Source organism: Mustela lutreola, chromosome 2 (genome assembly GCF_030435805.1).
Source record: "Mustela lutreola isolate mMusLut2 chromosome 2, mMusLut2.pri, whole genome shotgun sequence".
Lineage (NCBI taxonomy): Eukaryota > Metazoa > Chordata > Mammalia > Carnivora > Mustelidae > Mustela > Mustela lutreola.
Window position 1 is genome coordinate 73,049,389 of NC_081291.1, and position 11,615 is coordinate 73,061,003.

The following is an 11,615-nucleotide window of genomic DNA, read 5'->3' on the forward strand; positions in this document are numbered from 1 at the left end:
CAAGGGGGTGGGCTCTGAGGAATCTGGTTTTTTTCAGGCTTTTGTTCTCTGGCGGTTTTTGTTTGTTCACTTTTTTTTTTTTCTCTCACCTTGACCACTTTTGATGGTTTTTGTAGGTTTAGAGGAAAACAAACCGCACCCTTATCTCCCTCTCAGAGAGAAGCCTAAGTCTGTGTGCAGAGCCTAAATAAGTTCCCCCTTGGCGGCTGGCAGAGCAGGTTCCAAGTCGCAGTCCCTGGGGACGCAGGATCTTTTGCTTGTACCCAAAGCCAAGGCAGTGGTGGCTGTCTGGGAGCTCCTGACCACCAGAGAGGTTCCAAGCAGCAATCGCACACTGAGATTTTCCCACTGGTCCGGGCTGGGAGTACCTGGTCTTTCTGGGTCTAAGAGTGCCCGGCTTGCACGCACCTTTTTCAGGGGTGGCTATGGGTCGTGCGTGCATCTCAGATACTGAGGATGGGGCACAGGTCCGAAAGCACCAGGCTGGGCTTTTGCGCACCTCTGTCAGGGGAGAGATTGGGATGCACGTCTTAGGCTCTGAAACAATGGCACAGGTCAAAGAGCGCCAGCCAGGCCTTTGTAACTCTCTCAGGGGAGTATGACGGATGTGCGCGCGTATCTCAGGCTTTGTAACAGGGCTCGTGCGTTTTGCTGACCTGCGAGGCTCCCATCCCCTCACAGGAGCCAGAACCCACGCATTCTCAGGTGCGCTGGCAGCTTAGGGACCAAGACCTGGTTTCTCCACCACACTCTTTCTGCCTCAGCGCCAGGGGAGGCTGTCCTGGGACGGGGGACTTAAGTCCCTGTCCCTAGCCGCCCTGATTCCCACAATTTCCCCCCATGATCCTTTGCTCTTTTGGAGTGCTTTCAACCAGTCTCCAAATTAATGCTGGTCCCCAGACGCAGGGCACTCTCGTTCGTATTGGGGTATTACTTTCCAACCGGTCACCTCTGGTGGCTCCCTCCCCCTTTTGTTCATCTTCTGATATCTGTCCGCCATTCCCACTCCACTTTACCTGCCCACTGATGTCTTCTGCCCCTGCAGAGATCCAGACATGCATAATTCTGATCTGAGGCTGATTTCATGGGAGTTCTTTGGTAGGTAATCAACTCACTTTGGGGTACAGGTTGAAAAAGCTCCTCCTCCTACTTCCCCACCATCTTGTCCCCCTCCAGCTTGAGCCCCTGCTTGCTTTTTGAGCAAAGCATGCCTTGCAGCTTCCTTTGGCCCCTCCATTTGGAACCCCCATGTCTCAGTCTCCCAGGGACCCAGCCCTACCAATCTGTCACTTTCATTTGCATCCTGAGTAACGTGAAGAAGTTGTCCCTGGAACTGGGAGGGAAGTCGCCCCTCATCATCTTTACTGACTGTGACCTCAGCAAGGCTGTGCATATGGTGAGGGCTTGCCTGGGGGGTGGAGGTGGGGCACCCATCTCTGATTCTACAGTCAAACTCACATATTTGGCATAGACTTGCAGGAAGGGACCTAGGGGACAAGGAGTAACATATGCCTTCCAGGAAACACATTTCTCAAGAAGTTTCATATCTATCAGAATTACTGAGATCAGCTTCACAGAGTGATAAATGAAAGCCACAGTTCCATCTGTTCTAAAATCAGCATGACAACTTTTTGTTTTTCCCGTATCCACTTGCCCAGCTCCTCCACTGACTCACTGGGCAGCCTCAGGCAAGTTACTCAATGTTTCTAGGCTTCGTGTTCTCACCTATATCATAGGGAGAACACGCCTATGGTTATTACAGGGATTCAACAAGCTATGAAGTCTGAAGGACTAAGAAGATGTGGCAGGTGCTGTGTGTCAGTGGTTCTTTTGTTCATGTTGTCATTGTCATTGTTATGCCTTAGTCCCCCTTTCCACACCTGTGGGAACAAGTCAGCTCAACCAGGTGTCCAAATATGCCTCATTCCCTCTAAGTCTCGCTGTGCCTTAGGGGACAATGTGAGGCCCAGCATAGACATGAAAGGGTGTGCAGCTTCAGATAGGGAAACTGAGAGAGGCAAATCCATTTGCAAAGGGTCTTGGCACCAGTGCCAAGGCCATTACTTCAGGGCCAAAGCCCCAGGTCATTTAATTGGGCAGTGCAATCCCAGCTGCCAGGATAGTCAAGCTCTCACTCCTCCCTTGCCCCCACACTGTCCCCCCCCCCCCGCCACCAAATAGGGCTTCCAGGCCCAAAATGAAGGCTCCCTTGAGCCTCTGAGGACACTTATTCTGGACTGCTGTCAAGAGATCTCTCAGGTCTAGGCTGTCACACATTCCCTATCAAGACAGGGGGCTGTCTGCCTGCCTTTGCCTGCCATCTGCTGCCTGCTCCATGCTAACAGATTCTCCAGGCTCAGCCCCAAGAGTGTGGACTCTGACTCCTCCTGCATCACCCCAGGGAGCATGCCTGCATACAAGGTCTCCTCTCTACTCCTTCTTGTCCTCCACTCTCTGTAATGTGGAGACAGGTTTCCCCCCAGGGGATGGGATTCATCTGTCCTCTTGAGGTGACTGAAGAATGAGAGAGCCTATATGTCCATTGCTGGCTGGGCCTGGGCTGCCATCCCGTTGGAGATTAGGACACACATATTCCTCCCCTTCCCCATAAGAAGGTGGTAGCTGGGCCTGGTGGTATATGGGGGACTGGCACCCCAGGGGCAGTTGTGAGCCAGCATCATTATCCATTCTCCAAAGGGGGAAAACTGCATTGCAGCAGGACAGCTTTTTGTAGAGGACTCAATCCATGACCAGTTTGTACAGAAGGTGGTAAGTTCTGCTGCAGAGTCTTCACTGGGACGGCCACCTGTGCTTCAGGGATAGGGAGCAGGTGAAGTCGGACACTGTCCATCTGATTCAGGAAAGCCTCAGGCAAAATTGTATCTTTTTTCATATGTTTTTTATTATTTTAGCAAGAAATAGTAACCCTGCAGCTCAAACTGACATAACCAAAAAGGGCCTGTCTTAGGTCAGCTCCCCAACAGTGAACACTTAGCCTGGATCTGGCTCATTGTGGGTGAGCTGTCAGGGGAAGCCTGGAAGTAGGAGGGACCAGAGAGGACAGAGACAGGACATGGTCTCAAAGTGACATCCAGCCCTAGCCTGACACACAGATAGAGGCTCTGGAGCACAAATGATACCTCTTAGGTATACCCCTGGGGTCAAGGGGTCAGGCTTTTATCTCCTGTCAACAGTTGCTGGCTGTGAGTATTTGTGGGCTAGAAGAGGTCTCCCTGGGACCTGGGACCAGCAGCAGCTATGAGAGGCGGGTGGGTACTCACAGGTAAAGAGGTTGGGGTGTGGCACTCACGGCCTGTCCTACATTCTTACAACACAGGACCAGAGTGGAGATTACTGTGTCCCCACTGGCTCTGTTGGAAAAAGCTGTGGGGGAGGATGTTGGTTGGTTTACTGGGTTCCAGGTCCATCCCTGGTCCATTCAGTGATTGTAGGGCCTGCAGAGCTCTGGTTGGCTAAGCTTCAGTCAAGAACCCTTCCCCACATCCTGGTGAGCAAAGTCTGATCCCAGCTGATATGAGGGAAGATGCTGGAGCACAGTCCCTATGTGCTGTCAAAAATTGTATTTAGGAAGTCAGGAAAAAAGACAGAGCAGGACTGGGACAAGGCGAGGCAGTTGTTAGGAAGGAGTTCTGGAGAGGGTCTTGGATAATGGGTAAAAATGTGAAAGGCAGTGAGGATAGAAACAGGATTTCTAGAAGGGAGTGTAACAGTTTTTGCCACATGACAATCTACTCCAAAAACTTGATGGCTTTAGGTAACAGCCATTCATGCAGTCATGGTCCTGTGGGTGGGCACTGTGGGCACCAGCCCAGGTTAGCCTGAGCTTGCTCGTGCATCTGCAGTCAGCAGGGGCACTTGGTGGCTGCACTGGGATGGCTCATCTTTGTCCCTGCAGTTCTTCATCCTGTAGTGTGTGCTCAGACACATGCTAGGCCAATGGCAGGACTCCTAAGAGTGAGAACAGGAATGTAGAGGCTTCTTGAGACCCCTAAAGTTTGCTTATGCCACATTCTGCCTGCCCAAACAAGTCATAGGTTAGCCCAGATTCAACCCTATCCCAATGAGAAATGAATGCAATGCATAACCCACTCCCACTGTAGTTTGGGAGCTGGGCAGCCTGGTGAGCAAGTCCTTTGCTCCTCAGTCCTTTGCGAGTCCTTTGCTCAGGCCCAGCATAAGACTAGCTGAATCTGGGGGCACAGGTGGGAAGTCATGATGGAGGACCATTAGGTGGCAGCTCACTGAGTAGGTGTAGTTGTGGAGAACATAGCTGGGCAAGCCCTGGTCCCCTCCAGGTCTGCAAAGGAGTCATCAAACCCCCACAGGGTGAGGGTAGGGGTCAGAATCCCAGGAGAATTATCAAGGTAGTTTCAACTCCCAAATATGGGAAGTGAGAGGCACATCCAAGACACTCAGCATTATTGCTTTTGGCATCCTAGGGATGGAGTTGGGGGTAGGGAAGAGTTGGTGGCCAGGTGGGAATAGGGAATGGGAGAACAGCAGGGATAGGGACTCCCTTCAGCACAGAAGGACTAAGGGGTAGGGGCTGGTCCTTGGGGGCTTGAGTGTCTTCTGATTAGGACTGGCTGGGGGGTATAAAGCCTGAATGGAGGGGTGAAGTAGACCTGCCTCAGAGGAGGAGGCAGCCAATCAGGCCTGACCTTGATGCACCTAGAGTGAGGGTGGAAATGACCTTGTTTGGTCTTAAGAAACTGAGGAAGAAGCCTGGAGAGAGGTGGCAAAAACAGGAGGGGTGAACCGCAGCCAGGAACCCAGGTCTGGTGTCTACCTCCCACTGGTTGTGCCATCTAAGTTCTTTTCCATAGCACAGCATATCATATTCAAGGGCTTTTCTGACTCTCTGCATCCAGCCCCAGAATACATCAGATACCATATAGCACATCTTTTGTGGAAACCAAAACCTATGTCTCCAAGGGGAAAATCCTAGACATACCTTTAGGCTGGCTGAGCCAACAGGGAACCTTTCCAGAGGAGGGGACCTTGAAGCTGTGCTTTGAAGCAGGAAGATGTGGGAGGAGTGGATGGACTCAAGGCCCAGACTTCTTCACTTAGTCTTTTCCTCTTGTCACCAGGGAATTGTGGCAGTATGTGTGTCTCCCTGCCCCACCCCCACTCCATATTCTGGAGGGCCCAGACAAGTGATCTCTCAGCTTCTCAGCCTATGAATCTGGGTGTAGGACCACTATAGGGACACATTCTTTGTTGACCCATGTCTAGCCCTCACCCTATCCCTGGACAGCTCTGTTTTCTCAGCCTGTCTGATGCTAGGTTTGGGTGTCCTTGCACATTGGAGGCATTTGGGGTATCAGCCTGGAAGGCAGATTTGCAACCAGAATAGAGATTGTCCTGAGGCTGTGTGGACTTTCTTCAGGGCCTAGTGGCTGGTCACCAAACATGCAAACCTATTAGGTGGGTCAAGTTGGAAATATCATCAGAAACCATGGTCCCTGACCAGGACCTGACTGGGAGGACTCCACAGGTAGAAGAGGTGAGGAAGATGAAGATAGGCAACCCTCTAGACCAGGACACAGCCATGGGCTGCAGAACCACCAATCCTACCTGCAGAAGCTGATAGAGTACTGTTAGCATGGCATGGAGGAAGGGGCCACACTGGTCTGTGGTGTGAGTCAAGTCTCTTGGCCAGGTCAGTCAGAGCACTACTGGCTCACTGGGAGGGCAGGCAGCATGGCCTCTGGTCTCCTGCTCCACTCTAACTGGAGGTATCTGAACTCCACAAACTCCATGGTTAGGCTCCCAGAGCTCAGGGCTCATCCAGGACGTGGGCTGTGGTGGCCTTGGCTATTTGGACCCCAGCCATGTTGTATTGGCAAGGTGAAGACACCAGAGCTGAAATCTAGTCAGTGCTAGTTTAATCCATATCATAGGGGACTTTGATTAGCCATAAATATCTCCACATCCTTGAAGTTCTTTCCTCCAGTGGATTCCATGGCACTGGCTTCCATGGCTTTCTGTTTTTGCTGTTGCTTCTTAGTGGTCACTTTTCGCTGCACCTCCATTTCCATCTGTGCCTTAAATGGAGATATAACCCCAAGTATATCCTGAGCTTGGAGCGCTTCTCATGGCAGACCCTTTCCCTGGAGAGTCTCACCCCCTGCAGTGGCTCACACCCTCCCAAGTACCTCTCCCAAGGCTCCTCCTCATCCAGAAATCCTGACCACCTAGACACCTCCACCGACATGTCCACAGGCCCTTCAGACTGAACAGGTACAAAATTCATCATGTCATCTGAGTGTCCTGACCCAGACATACAGTTGCCTCTCTAGAATCTTTCGTCTGGTCAAGTCACTGGAGCCAGAAGAGCAGGGGCTGTGGCATGGACTATTCAAGCTGATTCCTTGTCAGACTGCCCACCACAAGGGGACAGGCACCATGTTTGGCTTCTATACCATTAGGTCCTTCATGCCAGCACTGAAACTCACACCAAATCTGAGTTAATCTGATGGAAGGAAGGAGGGAAAGAAACAATGAATTCTAGATTCCTCTCTTTTCCTGACTCCTACTTTATTTTTTTTAATTTATTTTTTATTTATTTTCAGCATAACAGTATTCATTATTTTTTCACCACACCCAGTGCCTCCATAAAATCTATGCCCTCTATAATACCCACCACCTGGTACCCCAACCTCCCACCCCCCTTCCACTTCAAACCCCTCAGATTGTTTTTCAGAGTCCAATAGTCTCCCATGGTTCACCTCCCCTTCAAATTTACCCCAACTCCCTTCTCTAACTCCCCATGTCCTCCATGCTATTTATTATGCTCCACAAATAAGTGAAACCATATGATAATTGACTCTCTGCTTGACTTATTTCACTCAGCATAATCTCTTCCAGTCCCGTCCATGTTGCTACAAAAGTTGGGTATTCATCCTTTCTGATGGAGGCATACTACTCCATAGTGCATATGGACTGCATCTTCCTTATCCATTCCTGACTCCTACTTTAAATTAACTACCTCATTCTCTTAAATTAAAAATCTTTCTTCTTCCCCTGCATCCCTGCTGCCATAGTGTCGACTCTGCAGCTTGTTTTGCCTGTACCATCACGTCTGCTTCCCGAGGAACCTCTTGTACTGTGCTAACCGTTTACTCATGGTAGCTGTCAGAAGTCTGATTATGTCTCTCCCAATGCTGAATCAACTTCTGCAGTGACCCGTCCTCCTGCAGCAGCAAGCTCAAACTCCTCAATTCATTTACAGGGTCTTCCATAGTTTGTTGCTTACTGGCCTGCCCATGACCCTTGCTCCAGCCACATTTTACTCTCTCTGAGTACATCTCACGTTTTCCTGCTCACCGAGCTTCTGCTACTCCTCTGATTAACAAACTTCTCCCTATTTCCTCAGCAGCTGGTGAATTTATCAGCCAGCTCAAATAAATCCAGGTGCAGACCATAGGTACTCCTGTGTCACAGATGCTCCCTGGCCCTTCGTATAGTTACAATTTTTTAGCCATTAATGGCCACCGTTTTCCCTACTCTCAGTACACTAGAGGCTCCATGTAGCTGGAGTTCAGGGTCTGATGGGAGAGAGCGAAACAAAGGCATGGTTTGCAGAACAGTTCTGGTGGTGCATTACCCAGAAACCAGGACACTGGGGAGCAACTGTCACCACCTCCTGGCCTGAGGTCCAAGAGGAGGAAGTAGAATTCCTGGAAGCTGGTGAGGGGCAGAGCTGTGAGGTACAAACCTAGCTGGTTGTCAGAGGATAGGGGAGCCTCATGTAGGCAGAGTCCAGAAGAGCAAAGAAGAGTACAGAAAGAACAGGAAACAGACAGAGCCCAGCCAGTGCAGAGCCTCCCACACCTGGTGGGCACCCCTCATTTGCAGACTAAGAGCATATAGGCCATACCACATGAGTCAATAGGTGTTCATACCAAGTGTAGCTTTGAAAAGCTGTAATTAATATTAAAACATTATTTTTTTAATGTATGAAAAGTATGGAATACTTTATTAAGTTGCTTTTAAGGTTAATTTCCTTTCCTAAAAACTGGAAAGAGAAAATTTCAAGTCTTTCAATTTTCCTTTAGTCAGACTAAATTACATCTCAGTCCAGTAGAGTCTCAGGGTCCTTGGGCTCTGTGTCTGGAGGTGAAATAGAGGAAGCATTTTTTCTTTCTTTTTTTCCCAGTATTCCAAGATTCATTGTATATGCACCACACCCAGTGCTCCATGAAATACATGCCTTCCTTAACCCCCACCACCAGGCTCACCCATCCCATCACTCCCCTCCCTTCTAAAACCCTCAGTTTATTTCTCAGAGTCCACAGTTTATTTCTGAGTCCACTGTCTCTCCTGGTTCACCTCCCCTTCTAATTTCCTTTCATTAACCTTTCCTTTCCTTCTCCTAGTGTCCTCCATGTTATTCCTTTTGCTCCACAAGGAAGTGAAACCATAATTATAATTGACTCTCTCTGCTTGACTTATTTAACTCAACATAATGTCCTCTAGTCCCATCCATGTTGATATGGAATTGGGTATTTATTCTTTCTGATGAAGGTGTAATATTACATTGTACATATGGACCATATCTTCTTTATCCATTCATCTGTTGAAGGGCATCTTGGCTCTTTCCACAGTTTGGTAATTGTAGACATTGCTGCTATGAGCATTGGGGTACATATTGCCCTTTTTTTCACTACATCTGTATCTTTGGGGGTAATGCCAAATAGTGCAATTGCAGAGTCATAGGACATGTTTCCAAAAGCAAAGGAAACAAAAGCAAAAATGAACTTTTGGGACTTTATCAAGATAAAAAGCCCTGTACAGCAAAGGAAACAGTCAACAAAGCAAAGAGGCAACCTATGGAATGGGAGAAGGTATTCGCAAATGACACTACTAAGGGCTGATATCCAAGATCTGTAAAGAACTCCACAAACTCAACCCCCCAAAACAGATAATCACATCAAAAAATGGGCAGAAGACATGAACAGACACTTCTCAAAAGAAGACATATAAGTAGCTAACAGTCACATGAGAAAATGTCCATCATCATTAGCCTTCAGGGAAACTGAAATGAAAACCATATTGAGATACCACCTTATACCAGTTAGAATGGCCAAAATTAACAAGACAGGAAATGAGAAGTGTTGGAGAGGATGTGGAGAGATGGGAACCTTCTTACACTGTTGGTGGGAATGCAAGTTGGTGCAACCACGTTGGAAAACAGCATGGAGATTCCTTAAGAAACTAAAAATAGAGGAAGCATTCCTGCTGTCACAGGTGGTTCCATTTACAACCAGGGCTTGTAGGGACAGAAGTCTGGATGGAAGGAGGAGCAGGAGGCTATATCCTGACTGAGAGCACTTGCCCATGGACCTGGGGCATCAGACCAGCACCAAGGAGCCAGAAAGCAGGGAGACAGTACTGAGAGTTCTTGTGTCCTAGGCTCCCCCCTCCACCCAGCTCAATCTACTCCACAGGGACTGATGGAGAGCCATCTGAGCCATCTGAGGGACTGCCACAGACCAACACTGAATTGCTCATCTTCCTCAGCAGCATTTACTTGAAAGGGTTGTGATGATCCTGAGAACTCATATGTCTGGGGTAGGAATGCCACCCACCACCTGTGGCAGCCAGGTGTCACAAACCACAAGATGTGTGCATTGTGGCTGGTGGGGCCCAGGCCTGGCTGGGGAGAGGTCTGCCTGCCTGCAGACCATGGACTTCTGTCTGCCCCTAGGTTTCTTCTTTGAGTAGACTGTTTTCAGGGACATAGAGGACCACATGTTCATAGCCAAAGAGGAGTCCTTTAGGCCCATCATGATCATCTCTTGGTTTGCTGATGGGTAGGGAGTCCTGCTTATGTCTCTTGAGAGCCTGATCTTCTTCCATGCCTCCCTAGGGTCTTTGTTTGAGCTTTGTGAGGAGGAGTGCAGAAGGGAATGCAGCCTAGCTTCCTGTGGAGTCCATCTCAGCTGCTGAGTTAGGAGAGCCCCAGAGGACCGGCAAGGTTGGGTCCCACTGAGAGTGTCTTCCTTGTCTCTCTGATGCCCCTCACAGCATTCTGGGTTCTGTTCTTATCCACTGCTGTGTAATAAACCACCCCAAGCCCCAGTGGCTTAGAATCGCAAGTTACTTAATTCACTTGCAAGTCTTCAGTTTGGTCAGGGTTCCATGTGGCTGGCTGCCTCTGCTCTGAGCCATGTCAGGGCAGCTACTTCCTGGCACCCAGCTCCATCAGAGAGGCCAGGTGGAAGATGCAAGCCTCTCAAGAGCCATCAGCTGGCCTCAAAAAGCCCAGAACCTCACTTCCCCCCATCCTGTTGGTCCAGCTGGGGCCAGATCTGGCCCAAAGGGAGAACTGGACTGGCCATAATTGCTCTACCACAGGCTGTTTTCCTGACTATTATTTTTCAGAATAGCATGTTTCAGCAGATTATAGAATGGTATCTCAACCTCGATATGCTATACTTCCAACTGTCAAAAAAATTATCAAAATTTTCTTTGCATGCTGATTGCATTAGAAGGAGATAATTTTCTCCCATCTACCAAGCATTGTGCCCAGTCTCCAAGCCTATGATGTCTGTGGATGCCCCCCAGTGTGGCTGCACAAGGAATTCCTTTCCATGTATGGTGGGTTCCCAGCCTGCCCCCTTCCCTGGGATCGCATCCCCCATCTATAAAGTGAGGGACTCACCCATGATAACCAAAGGGATTGACAATACTCTGCCTCCTCTCTCATTTTTTCCTCTGTGCTTGGCTGGTCTAGATTTCTGTAGGCCTAGTCCATTTGCTTAGAGCGTCTGATGGGTGGGTAGCTTGGAGTGGGCCAGGCCCGCCCCACTCCCCACCGGGAGTAAGGAGTGCAGGTCTTTCTGTGTCCCATCCTCAGTGTGGCCCCATGACTCTCCTCACAGAGTTCTTTGTGGGTTTTCCATGCAGCGATGTGGGCACTGTGCTGTCTCGGGCCAATACCACAGAGTTTGGCCTGGCCCCTATCATCTTCACCAGGGACATCAAAAAGGCCCAGTATGTTTGTGATAAGCTGGAGGCAGGCACTGTGTTTGCAAACACATACAACAAGACCGAGGTTGCCACTCCCTTTGGAGGGTTCAAGCAGTCCAGCTTTGGCAAAGACCTCGGTAATTTAATCCTGAACATCTATTAAGGTTTCTTGGCACCAGGCCCCATGCTGGGGGCCAGGTGTGTAGCGTAGAGAACTGAGAGGGGGGAACAGGGGATAATTAAGGCAGTAAGCAAGATCTTGCTAGGAAGTGAGGAATCCAGGAAGTGGATGAAACAGAGTGATCTGGCAGGAAGACTGGGTGGATAATTTTATTGGGACCAGGGTGGGCCTCTCCAAGGAGGTGGCACCTCTGCTGAGGTGTGAGTGGCTGGAGGAAGTGGTAGGAAGACCTGAGGGTGTATGTTCCTGGCAGAGAGGACAGCAGGTCCTGAGAGAACCAGCTTTGTGGTCTAGGAGCTGCAGAGAGGGGCCTGAGTGCAGGGATGGGGAAGTCTGGAGGGGAAGAGGCTGGGGAGGCAGGCACAGGCCCAAAGAGCAGGGCCCTGGGGGCTATAGTCAGAGCCTCATCCACAGAAAGAGGGGAGACCATGGA

General features: G+C 49.7%; 1 pseudogene; it reads left to right on the forward strand.

Moving 5' to 3' along the window:
- Positions 1–736: 736 nt before the first annotated feature.
- On the forward strand, positions 737–11,164 carry LOC131825548 (cytosolic 10-formyltetrahydrofolate dehydrogenase-like; annotated as a pseudogene).
- The last annotated feature ends 451 nt before the right edge of the window (positions 11,165–11,615 follow it).